The sequence below is a fragment of the Rhinoraja longicauda genome, chromosome 7 (assembly GCF_053455715.1).
Source record: "Rhinoraja longicauda isolate Sanriku21f chromosome 7, sRhiLon1.1, whole genome shotgun sequence".
NCBI classification, from domain to species: domain Eukaryota; kingdom Metazoa; phylum Chordata; class Chondrichthyes; order Rajiformes; family Arhynchobatidae; genus Rhinoraja; species Rhinoraja longicauda.
In genome coordinates this window covers 20,741,492-20,755,250 of record NC_135959.1, presented here as the reverse complement: position 1 = coordinate 20,755,250, position 13,759 = coordinate 20,741,492, and the positions used below count along the sequence as shown (strand labels likewise).

The window sequence follows — 13,759 nt, the reverse complement described above, 5'->3', positions numbered from 1 at the left end:
TTGGATGATCAGCCATGATCTTAATGAATGGCAGTGCTGGCTCGAAAGGCCGAATGGCCTACTCCTGCACCTAGTTTAATGTTTAGTACAGACCCAGAGACTTCTAGTTTCAGACTTGTGGGTTCAACGTCTGTTCTGGAGAATCGGACAGGAAGTCTAGGCTGACACCCACAGTGTTGCATTGTGGGTAACATTGTTTTTCTCAGGGGGACATGAAAGATTCCATGCTATTATTTTACAGCAGTAGGTTGCCCCCTCACTGGTCATCATTTGGTGTTCCTGGGATCGCTGGTAATAACAGTGAGGAGATATAGAAAATCTTCAGTACACGACAGGGGTGTTAGAAAGGCTAATAGTATGTTGGTCATTATTGCCATATAGTTCAAGCACAGGTCTTGTTCTACAATAACATTGGGGCCTTGCTGAGATGGCATCAGTATGTGTACAATTTTCATGTTGATACCTGAGAAAGGATAAAGTTGCATTAGGTGGCGCATTGTGAAGATTCACCAGACTGGTTCCTGGGATAGAATGCCTATTTTGTGTGACATGATTAGTCCGAGAGTTCAGTAGATTTGAGTCAATGAGGAGTACAAAATTCTCAAAGTGTTCACCAGGATAGATATGGCAGTCATTTACATGAGTAGTAAAAATACGAGGCCTCAATATTATTCCCCAAAGCGAACACCAGAGGACCTCTTTCTGTTCTGCTCTGTTCCCATCTGTTTCCTGTTAGCCAGCCAAATATTATATCCACATCTGGAAGGGCCCTCCACAGCCATGAACTTTACTTTTCACTCTGATCTTTGGCAGAACACTATTATATCCCCTCTGAAAATCTAGGTATACCACTTTCACTGTTTCTCCTTCATTTAGAGGATATCTCTTCTTTACAGATCTCCAATCATGTTTCCCCTTTCACAAACCCCACTTTGCCTGATTACTTAGAATTTTTTCTAAGTGCCAGGCTATAGTGTCTTTAAGGAGAGCTTTTAACCCTTTCACAATGGTAAACTAACCTGCAGTTTCCTTCTTTCTATCTAGGTCCATTTTTGAACAAAGGAGATACACTTACATTTTTCCAATCCAACGGAACCTTCCCCGTTTTAGGAGTTTGGAAAATTAACTATCTCACTCGCCACTTCTTTGAGGATTGTAGGATGGTACATCAGGACCTAGGGATAGTAAGGGTCCTTGGCCATGGGGGATCTTCTTCTTGGTGCCCACTTTGTCTGGTCACTACCTTCGCATTGGCTGTAGCAATTTACTCTGTTCAAATTAAGGGCCTAAATTTAATTACAGCAACCAGTCTTTAGAAGTACTTCATTCTTCATCGCTATAACTGCAATGAGCCATCCTGAGGTCAAGGGAGGTGCTACTTATGCGACAAATTGCTTTTAGTTGAACTCCCAGGTGGTTACACACATGGATCAACCTTGTGTTTTAAGCAACCTTTCACATTTTTGGGAATAGTTTAGAGATACAGCGCTGAAACAGGCCCTTCGGCCTCCCGAGACTGCACCGACCAGCGATAGACAATAGACAATAGGTGCAGAAGGAGGCCATTCGGCCCTTCGAGCCAGCACCGCCATTCAATGTGATCATGGCTGATCATTCTCAATCAGTACCCCGTTCCTGCCTTCTCCCCATACCCCCTGACTCTGCTATCCTTAAGAGCTCTATCTAGCTCTCTCTTGAATGCATTCAGAGAATTGGCCTCCACTGCCTTCTGAGGCAGAGAATTCCACAGATTCACAACTCTCTGACTGAAAAAGTTTTTCCTCATCTCAGTTCTAAATGGGCTACCCCTTATTTTTAAACTGTGGCCCCTTGTTCTGGATTCCCCCAACATTGGGAACATGTTTCCTGCCTCTAACGTGTCCAACCCCTTAATAATCTTATACATACAAACTCCTTACAGACAGCACCCGTAGTCGGGATCGAACCCGGGTCTCTGGAGATGTAAGGCAGCAACTCTACCACAGGGCCACCGTGCCACCCTAATAATACCCACTCTTTCTGTCGACTGGTTCAGGAGCTTTCAGCTACTCCACGTTGCTAAGATAGATAAATAGACTTACATAGAAAATAGGTGCAGGAGGAGGCCCTTCGAGCCAGCACTGCCATTCATTGTGATCATGGCTGATCGTCCCCAATCAATAACCCATGCCTGCCTTCTCCCCATATCCCTTGATTCCACTAGCCCCTAGAGCTCTATCTAACTCTCTCTTAAATCCATCCAGAGATGGAACAAGGGATTTTTTTCTGATAAAACAGAACTGTATAGCACAAGAACAGGCCCTTCAGCCCACAATGTCCAGACCTAACATGATGGCAAGTGAAGCTAATTCCTTCCGCCTGCACGTGATCCATATCCCTACATTCCATGCATATCCACAAGCCTCTCTAAAAACCTCTCAAATGCCACTGTCCCCGTATCTGCCCCCGCCAACACCCCTCGCAGTGTGTTCAGGCACCGACCACTTCCTGTGCATTACAACTTGCCCCACACATCTCCTTTAACCTTTTCCCTTCTAACCTTAAAACTAGTCTTTGGCATTCCGTCCCTGGGGAAAAGGTTCTACTTTATCCATGTCTGGCATCATTTTACATACTTCTATCAGGTCTCCCTTCAACCTCTGTCATTCCAGAAAAAACAATCCAAGTTTGTCCAACCTCTCCTTGCAGCTAACATATTTTAATCCACGCAGCCTTCTGATCTACCGGTGATCACAAGTGAATAGCCTCAAAAGACATAGGGCGGCACGGTAGCGCAGCGGTAGAGTTGCTGCTTTACAGCGAATGCAGCGCCGGAGACTCAGGTTCGATCCTGACTACGGGTGCTGTACTGTAAGGAGTTTGTACGTTCTCCCCGTGACCTGCGTGGGTTTTCTCCGAGATCTTCGGTTTCCTCCCACACTCCAAAGACGTACAGGTATGTAGGTTAATTGGCTGGGTAAATGTAAAAAATTGTCCCTAGTGGGTGTAGGATAGTGTTAATGTACGGGGATCACTGGGCGGCACGGACTTGGAGGGCCGAAAAGGCCTGTTTCCGGCTGTATATATATGATATGATATGATGATATGACATTTCTGCTTCGTTGCAGCTTTGATGTCTTCCCCTGACAAAGCAGACACGGCTTGCTTAAGGTGGCACCTCCAATGGTGCGGAGGAAATTCACCCAAATGATCTGTCATCCAGGATGTTGGGCCACCCTCACCCCATCCTTAGTCCTGCCCCTCTGGCACCATGTTCTCCCACACTCTGGGTATCATTTTGCCTCTCAATGATTCAATGATACTGTATTGGCATATGGACCTAGGTACAGTGAAATGCTTTGTTTTGTATACAGTCTGGTAAAGTCACATAGCAGGCCTCATCTAGGCAGCCACATTTCTGGTGCTGCCAAAGTCATAAAAGTCCACCGAACAGTCCTATCTTCTGTCTACCGCCGCATGTGGAATTCATTGCCACAGAGGGTTGTGGAGGCCAAGTCGGTGGATATTTTTAAGGTAGATATGGACATATTCTTGATTAGAATGGGTGTCAAGGGTTATGGGGAGAAGGCAGGAAAATTGGATCAGGAGGCAGAGATCAGCCATGATTGAATGGCGGAGTAGACTCGATGGGCCAAATGGCCTGATTCTACTATACCTTATGTGGCAGCTTCGGGTCTCCCTTCGTTTTCGCGGCCCCCTGCCGGCTGGGTAGCTCTCGGCGATCCTCCTCGCCCTCGGCGGCCTTCATCACTCTCAATTTTGCGGGTCTCGTCGATGCTGGTGGCATGGGGTGGGTCATCCGTCCTCATCGAGCGAGTCCCTGGTCCACAGCAGGTGATCCGGCCCTGCTGGAGAGCTGGGCCCCGCTCACCTCTCGCTCCCTTCTTCCCCCCACCCCTCGGGCATTACTGCACAGAGGGCCACATCGTAGCCAGACCCCATCACAGTCCTTCTCCCTGCCAAGTTTTCGCTTGCCCACTGTCATAACGCCAGCAGAGTACCCTCCCTACAGTTAGAGTCATAGAGTGATACAGTGTGGAAGCAGGCCCTCCGGCCCAACTTGCCCATACCAGCCAACATGTCCCAGCTACACTTAGTCCAACCTGCCTGCACTTGGTCCATTTCCCTCCAAACCTGTCTTATCCATGTACCTGTCACGAGTCCTGAACCCGGTTCCCGGTTCACAGCACTGGGAGCTGTCCTCCGAAAAGTTGTAGCCCAGCAAACCTCCGTTCCAGTGGCTTCAGTGGATGAGCAAGATGGTCACAATCCTTATCCTGACATAGAAAATGATACCTGAATTTTTATGGTGTAGGAAGGAACTGCAGATGCTGTTTTTTACAGACGACAGACACAAAATGCTGGAGTAACTCATCGGGTCAGGCAGCATCTCTGGAGAAAAAGCAAAGGTGACCCTTCTTCAGATTCACTTTTCGGGTCAGAACCCTTCTTCAGACTCAAACTTCAGACTGAATTTGAAGAAGGGTTCCGACTCAAAATGTCCCCTATTCTTTTTCTCCAGAAATATTGCCTGACCTGCTGAGTTACATCTGAATGTAATGGCCCCGGTTGGCAGGGCAGACTGGACTTTATCGAAGGTAGACACAAAATGCTAGAGTAACTCATCAGGTCAGGCAGACCCGCTGAGTTACTCCAGCATTTTGTGTCTACCTTTGATTTAATCCAGCATCTGCAGTTTTTGTTTTCCTGGACTTTATTGCTTTGGACATGCAGTGAAGCCAGCAGGCAGAAGAAGGGTCTCCCATTTGCATGGGAAGCAAACAAATAGATTTACTGTTGGTTCATTATTGTCACATGTACCGAGGTCCAATGAAAAGCTTTGTTTTGCAAGCTACCCCATCAAATCAGGTAATACTATACTTCAACCCAATCAAGCCAAACTCAAGTACAGTGGGTAGAGCAGAAGGACAGAGTGCAGAAGATGGTTCTCAGCATTATTAACAGTTCCAGAGACAAAGACCAATTTCTGCAATGAGGCACAGGAGAATTGGACTCCACCTCAGCTTATGGACTGTTCAGAAGCCAGATAATAGAGGGGAAGAAGCTGTACTTCACCCTACCCAATAGGCAGTGATGTAAATAGACACAAAATGCTGGAGTAACTCAGCGGGTCAGGCGACAACTCTGGAGAAAAGGAATAGGTGATGTTTCGGGCCGAGACCCTTCTTCAGACTTCTCGACCCATTCCTTTTCACCAGAGATGCTGCCTGACCTGCTGAGTTAGTTACTCCAGCTTTTTGTGTCTATCTTTGGTATAAATCAGCATCTGCAGTTCCTTCCCACACAAGCAGAGATGAAACATGCAAGCCTCTGAACAAGCAACTCCCCATACTATTTGCAGCAACAGTGAGAAGGTCCCATCGTTATATCAGACCTTTAAATTACAACACGATTGTAAGACCAATAATAGTGAATTAGATTTTCTACTTAAGCAGGCAGCGGTCCCAGATCATATGTTCACAACTCCCCTATGAGCAATGAAATGAAAAAAACATATCCTTTACAAATGATTAAATAATTGCTTGGAAGGTTCCCATCTGCAGCACATTTTGAGTGTGTTGAGTTACAGCTGCACTGACCTCCACAAAGCTTCTGTTCATTTTGGCATTGCTTAGTTTTTGAAAACTGCTTGGAATAGAATTTGGCCCTAAACAGAGATGGGATTAAGTGGCGCAGAAGCCAATGATTGCAAGTTGTACCTTTAAGTAGTGCCTCTAGATCCATGTAATGGTCTCACAATGTGATTTACAGCCACTGAGGTACCTTTGACTTGTTATTAGGATGGCACTGTGCTATCTACTGGTCAGTGTCCCTGCTTCACAACTCTAGAGACCCAGGTTCAATACTGTGTCCTCTGTGCAGAATCTCTCCATGACTGCATGGGTTTCACCCTTGCTGCCCCAGCCTCCTCCCACGTCCCAGAGAAATGTTGGTAGGTTGAAGGTCCTCCCGGGGTTACGACTGCCCGTTTTATGGACACCCCCTACAGGAGACTAGCAGGATGGGTAGCGATGGATTTGCCGGCTGCTGCAGGGCTGTAGGCATCTTCTGCCAGGCAGGAACAGGGCATTTCGGCCTGCCTTCACTCCCCACCTCACCCCTCCAAACCACGGTAAACCCAGCTCGGGTGAGTCAGGCTGACCCGAGCTGGGAGCGCTGAGCAGACTCAGTCGCCCACTCACCGTGTCGGCGAGGCTGGCTGGCGGCAGCTCTTCCCGTACCTGCACGCTCTCCCGTCACAGCTGTTTCTGTGATCCTTGCCTACGTGCTGTGTTTTCTTTCCATTTCCATCTCACGGCCTGTTTGGATTACGAACAAATGTCAGAACGGAGCCCTGTCCTGATCTGGGTGCAGCCTGTAACTGGCAGCTGTAAATTGCCCCTTGTGAAAAAAAGAATTGAAAGTAGTTAGACACAAAGTGTCGGAGCAACTCGGCACGGTGGCGCAGCGGTAGAGTTGCTGCCTCACCGCGCCAGAGAGCCGACTTCGATCCTGACTATGGGTGCTGTCTGTACGGAGTTTGTTCGTTCTCTCCGTGAATGCATGGGTTTTCTCCGGGATCTCCGGTTTCCTCCTGCACTCCAAAGACATACAGGTTTGTAGGTTAAGTGGCTTTAGTATAATTGTAAATTGTCCCTAGTGTGTGTAGGATAGCGTGAGTGTACGGGGATCGCTGGTCAACACGGACTTGGTTTACAATGATACCAGGCCGGTCCCATTTGCCTGCATTTGTGTAGCATCCCTCCAAATCCTTCCTGTCGTATGTACCAGGAGTAGAACAATGAAATTCGTACTTTCTGTGGCTTTACAGGCACATTCACATAACAATACATTAAATAAATATACATTAACAATAATACAATACATTATCAGTTATACCAGTGGGCAGCACAGTGGTACAACATTAGTGTTGCTGCCTTACAGCGCCAGAGACCCGTTTCAATCCTGACTACGGATGCTATCTGTATAGAGTTTATACATTCTCCATGGGTTTTCTCTGGGTGCTCCAGTTTCCTCCACCCTCAAAAAACCTACAGGATTGTATATTAATTGGCTTTGGTAAAAATTGTAAATTATCCCTAATGTGGGATAGTGCTAGTGTACAGGGTGATCGCTGGTCGGCACAGACTCAGTGGGCCGAAGAGCTTGTATCCATCCTGAATCTTTAAAGTCTAGTGTACTAGATAGCCAGGTAACAATAATGCAAGTCAAACATTAAATTAGATGGGTAGAAAGGAATTGCAGATGCTGGTTTAAACCAAAGATAGACACAAAAAGCTGGAGTAATTCAACAGGACTGGCAGCATCTCTGGAGAGAAGGAATGGGTGACGTTTCGTGTCGAGACCCGACTGAAAGTCATGGGAAAGGGAAACGAGATATAGACAATGATGTAGAGAGATATAGAACAATGAATGAAAGATATGCAAAAAAGTAACGATTATAAAGGAAACGGGTCATTGTTGGGTGAAAACGAGAAGCTGGTGCGACTTGGGTGGGGGAGGGATGGAGAGAGAGAGGGAATGCCGGGGTTACTTGAAGTTAGAGAAATCAATATTCATACCACTGGGCTGTAAGCTACCCATGCGAAATAATGAAATTAGATGCAATGACCCTCACCAATGTGCCCCTGAGTGACATTCCTTTAATGGTGTTAGGATACTCTGCAACTCACTGAGCAGTTCTCTTGCCTCTGAGTGGCACAGTGGCGCAGATGCCTCACAGCACCAGAGATCCTGGGTTGATCCTGACCTTGGATGCCATCTGTGTGGAGTTTGCATGTTCTCCCTGTGACCATGTGCTCCGGGTGCACCGGATTCTTCCTACTTCCCAAAGACGTGTGGGTTTGTTGGCTAAGCAGCCTCTGTAAATTGCCCCCAGTGTGTAGGGAGTGGATGAGGAAGTAGGATAACGGAACCGTTGTGTACAGGTTGGCTTGGACTCGCTGGGCCGAAGAGCTGGTTTCCACGTATCTCTAAACTCTCAAACGAGTGTTTTTTATTCCAGAGCCTAGAGTACAAACGCTGTGTTGATACTCCCAGTGGCACGCTAAATGAAAGAACTATTATTAATTGGTGCAGTATTTCACAGGTTTAAAACCAAGGCCTAGTTTGCTCTCTCATCTGGATGCAGAATAGTCATGCAGCATAGAAACAGGCCCTTCTGCCCACTGATCCCATACTAGTGTAATTTACTAGATCCACGGCCTTCTGTGTTGGCAGGACAGTTTTGAAGGAGAGCAGGGTAGGTCTTTGGATACCTTGGATATTCTCTCCACCACTAAAAGAGAAAACAATTATCACAATCACATTGATGTAGTGGATCTTCTTGTGTACAATTTGACTGCTGTGTTTCTATATACAGAGACTACATTCATTCATTCATTCATTATATTTGAAAAGCACTTCATTAGCTGTAACATTCTGATGGTCTGAAAGGCACTATCGCAATGAAAGTCCTATTTTAATGGCCAGGGAACAATTTCTATCCCTCCCCCTCCATCTACCCTCATAAATGCATTGAACTTTCTTTGTTCCTTCTCTTCATTTCCTTCTCTTTTGTTGGGTTAAAGCCATCCTGATTTACAACAATTTCCGGCCATCCCTGCCAGTCACTTACCCTTTGCTGACATTTATCTTCAGCTAATTAAATTCAGCGCTTCTGCCAAATTAGCTCTTTGACTGAGCTGGGTTCTGTGAAACAACTCCTGGAGTATAATCTGGTCCGTTTTGGATTTTTCTTTCGACTTGGTCTGATCTGTCCTCTGGTGTTACAGTGGATGGGCAACCATCCGTTTAATCTATATTTTGGCCTGTATATTTTATACGTGTAATGTTCAGCTTCATTACAGCTTACATCAAACTTGGCAACCTCACCCTCACACAAAGATCCTTGGGGTTTTCCAGCTGCCGTCTGTCTGGGTTTGATCCGATGCATTTGTTGGGAGGCTTTAAAGAATGTTTCCGTATTCTGGAAAAGCACGATCAAGCTCCTTTTTATTTTCTGTGATTAATGATGTCTATCATCGTGTATAGTGACGCCACATCAGCATCTCCCATCATTGTATGCACAGACTCGTACTAAGAGATGGTAACACCTTCATAAACAAACGAAAGACTCAAACTATCTCACTCGAGTATAATCTGCATGTACACCTTCCCACTAGTCATACAGCACAGAAACAGACCTTTCAGCCCACCTTCTCCAATGCGACCAAGTTGGTATTTTGGGCTAGTCCCATTTGCCTGCATTTGGACCGGATCCCAAACGCAGAGGGGGGATCTTATTGAAACATATAAGATAATTAGGGGATTGGACACATTAGAGGCAGGAAACATGTTCCCAATGTTGGGGGAGTCCAGAACAAGGGGCCACAGTTTAAGAATAAGGGGTAGGCCATTTAGAACGGAGATGAGGAAGAACTTTTTCAGTCAGAGAGTGGTGAAGGTGTGGAATTCTCTGCCTCAGAAGGCAGTGGAGGCCAGTTCGTTGGATGCTTTCAAGAGAGAGCTGGATAGAGCTCTTAAGGATAGCGGAGTGAGGGGGTATGGGGAGAAGGCAGGAACGGGGTACTGATTGAGAGTGATCAGCCATGATCGCATTGAATGGCGGTGCTGGCTCGAAGGGCTGAATGGCCTACTCCTGCACCTATTGTCTATTGTCTATTGTCAAACTCTTCCAATCCATAGAAATGTACAAATGTCTTTCAAAAATTATAGTTGTATCCGCCTGTATATCTTCCACTGGCAGCTCATTCCATTCCAATCTGCTGCCTCTTCATCAAGACCGAAGAGATTGTAGATACAGAACCCAAAACATCGACTTGCATCACTTGCCTCCATGGATGCTGCTTTACCCTGCTGTGTTCTTCCAGCATTCTGTTTTTCCTTCCTCTGGTCAAATCTGGTTCTCAACCATTGAATTTTAAAGTATTTCATCTTAAGATCTGTAAAACCTCCAGCCAGTGTATGTACCAGTTCCGACGATGGATCAGTCCCTTTCTCCACAGATGTTGTCTGGCCTGCTGAGTGTAAGCTTAGTGTTGTTGCTTCAGATTTCCAGCAGCTCTAGTTTTGTTGTTTTTTTGATTTTCAGTGTACCAGATATTGAGGTGTTCTTAGAAACATAGAATGGGACAGAACAGGAACGGGCCATTCGCCCACAATGTTTGTGCCAAACATGATGCCAGGTTAAACTGATCTCTTCTGCCTGTATGTGATCCATATCCCTCTATTCCCTGTACTTCCTTGTGTGCATCTAAAAGCCTCTTAAATGCCACTATTGTTTCTGCCTCCACCGCTACCCCTGGCAATGCGTTCTATGTCCTCACCACTCTCTGTGTAAAAACCTTGCCCTGCACATCTCCATTAAATGTTCCCCCTCTTACATTAACTTTACCTCGCCCATCTCTCACGTTGCCACGGAACCTGAGTTCCGACCTGAGGTTTGATCTGACTGGCATCTCTCGACCTTGTATTGTATCTGCCCTCCTTCTCTGCTCATTGCTCAATGGCCTTTGTTGATATTTTACACTCGTTTCTCAAAATTGAGAAATAACCCAAGTGTGGCTGTTGTGCCCCATACACTCGTCATCCATTTCAATGACAGCATTGGTTGTATGGAGGCAACGCACTTGTCTTAATGGATGTAACCTCTTGGTCCAGTGTTGACAATATGGCCACACAGTTGTCACGTGTACCGAGGTACCGTGAAAAGCTTTTTGTTCCAAGCTAACCAGTCAGCGGAAAGACTATCCATGATTACAATCAACCCGCTCACATAATATCTCGGGGCCACAGTGTTTGACTTGGAGACCAAGCTGAGCAGCTCAAAATGTGAATCAAATAATGAAATACATCAGGAAAACTAATTTTGGATCAGTAGACTAGCAGATTATGGCTAAAATTAAAAGTAAAACTAAAATTAAACCCAGCTGGTTTACTAATGGCTTTCAGGGAGAAAATCAGCGACTTTCACCTGGGATAGCTGAGCTGCTTCCAAACTCAGATTTTGCAGATTCTACCACTCACTTACACACTACAGCGGCCAAGTAACCTAGCAACCCGCACGTCTTTGGGATGCGGGAGGAAACTGGAGAACCCGTATGAAAACCTACGGGCATCAGGGTTTGTGGCTGGTTTCCTGGCTATGCTTTGCTACCAAGAGTCCCAGAAATCCCTCATGGGAATGAGGTCTAAGATCTTGTGATGTGTTAGACAGTGTAGGAAATAGGTCAGAGAATGGGATAACATGAAACTAGTGTAAATGGATGATCAATGGTCGGCTGGCACTAGTTGGGCCAAAGGGCCTGTTTCCATGCTGTCTCAATCAATCAATCACCATTTGCACCCTTTTGTATTCTCCACATCACCTCAGACCTTGGTTACAATCTCCACCCGCCCCTCCTGACCCACCTGCTGGTCAAAGCATCCTTTTTTGGATCCACCTATTACTTGCCAGCTCAGGCTCTACCTCTTCCTCTTGCCTCTCTTTACTAGCTTTCTCCACTCTGTGTCAATCTAAAGAAGGATCCTGACCCAAAACATCGACATGTTCAATTCTCTGCACAGATGCCACCTGACCCGCTGAGTTCATCCAGCAGATTGCTTTTGCTCCATTGACTATAACCTAGATCACTCACCCTGAACTTGCAAGCTAACCACTTCATCCAAACTCACTCTGTTTAACTTTCTCTGAACTGTTTCCAATGTAAGCACATTCTTTTTCATTTTAAAGATACAGAATGGAAAGCGGCCCTTCAGCACACCAAATCCGTGCCTACCAGCGATCCTCGTACACTAACACGATCCTACACACTAGGGACAATCTACTTTTTTTTTTCCAACGTCAATTAACCAGCAAACCGGCACATCTTTGGAGTGTGGGAGGAAACCGGGGCACTCGGAGAAAACCCATTCTGTCATGGGGTTTTTACAGCACCCATAGTCAGAATTGAACCCAGGTCTCTGGCACTTTAAGGCAGTAGCGCTACCGCTGCCCACCATGCCGCCCCTATATTACATCCCTTCTTAAATATCACTCAGGCTGTGTGGTGCGTTTTAGTTTAAATTGTAAAGATATTTTTTGATAATTACTTAATTTAGCTCAAGTGTTTTTGTTTCTGAAAGTCCGAGAGGCATTAAACGGGATTGGTGGCTTTGGTGGGTGTCAAAGATGGCCGTGCGATTTTGCCGTCAGTCAAGGGTTTCCAGGTAACGGGTAGGTGGAGCTATCCCATGCGATTGGAGGCCCACGGACCACATGGCCTGTCGGCATGGCGACTGGTGATCGGGTGCACTGGTCCTGAGGTGGTTCAGTTGGACGATGAGTGTCACCCAGCCCAATACGGCCCAACCCTGAATGTGTGGGGTAGCAGGGCGAAGGCGACGGATGCCATCAGAATCAACAAACTCATCAGGAAGGCAGGCTCCGAGTGGAGTTAGAATTCATTGGAGATAAATGTGAAGTTATCCAGTTTGGTGGTAAGAACAGGAAGACAGATTATTATCTGAATGGTGTCAAGTTAGGAAAAGGGGACGTACAACGAGATCTGGGTGTCCTAGTTCATCGGTCACTGAAAGTAAGCATGCAGGTACAACAGGCAGTGAAGAAAGTTAATGGAATGTTGGCCTTCATAACAAGAGGAGTTGAGTATAGGAGCAAAGAGGTCCTTCTACAGTTGTACAGGGCCCTAGTGAGACCGCACCTGGAGTATTGTGTGCAGTTTTGGTCTCCAAATTTGAGGAAGGACATTCTTACTATTGAGGGAGTGCAGCGTAGGTTCACTAGGTTAAATCCCGGAATGGCGAGACTGTCGTATGTTGAAAGTCTGGGGAGACTGGGCTTGTATACTCTGGAATTTAGAAGGATGAGAAGGGATCTTATTGAAACATATAAGATTATTAAGGGAATGGACACGCTAGAGGCAGGAAACATGTTCCCTATGTTGGGGGAGTCCCGAACCAGGGGCCACAGTTTAAGAATAAAGGGTAGGCCATTTAGAACGGAGCTGAGGAAAAACTTTTTCACTCAGGGAGTTGTGAAGCTGTGGAACTCTCTGCCTCAGAAGGCAGTGGAGGCCAATTCCCTGGATGCTTTCAAGAGAGAGTTAGATAGAGCTCTTAATGATAACGGAGTCAAGGGATATGGGGAGAAGGCAGGAACGGGGTACTGATTGTGGATGATCAGCCATGATCACGGTGAATGGCGGTGCTGGCTCAAAGGGCCAAATGGCCTACTCCTGCACCTATTGTCTATTGGTCTTGGGGGCGAAGATGCTCCTCAAACTGCGGAGCATCTTTGACTGTACAGCTCACCCCCTCCTTGGCACACTGAGGAGCCCCTTCAGCAACAGACTGGTTCCACCAAGATGCAGCACAGAATGCCACAGGAGATCCTTTTTCCCTGTGGCTATCAAACTGTACGACTCTCCACCTTTTGTTGTGAAGTAGACCCCCCCTCTTCCTCAATCACTGCACATCCCCAATCCTGGATTTTCCACTTGTCACTTTAATTTCATGTATTTTATTGTGTTTTATGACTGTTGGCAGACCAATTTCCCTCCTGGGATAAATAAAGTTCTGTCGTATCATTTTGGGTCACAGGGAGAATGTGCAAACTCCACACAGACAGCACCCGGGGTCAGTATCTAAGCCGGGTCACGGGCACTGTGAGGATGCAGCTCTTCCAGCTTTGATATTTGATCAAAGAATATACGGAGTGAAATGTAGAACCATAGGC

General features: G+C 46.3%; 1 protein-coding gene across 2 annotated transcripts in view; it reads left to right on the top strand.

Annotated features, from left to right (window-relative positions):
- farp1 (FERM, RhoGEF (ARHGEF) and pleckstrin domain protein 1 (chondrocyte-derived)) overlaps positions 1-13,759 on the top strand; it is a 223,043-nt gene that overhangs the window by 159,530 nt on the left and 49,754 nt on the right. The window lies entirely within an intron of this gene.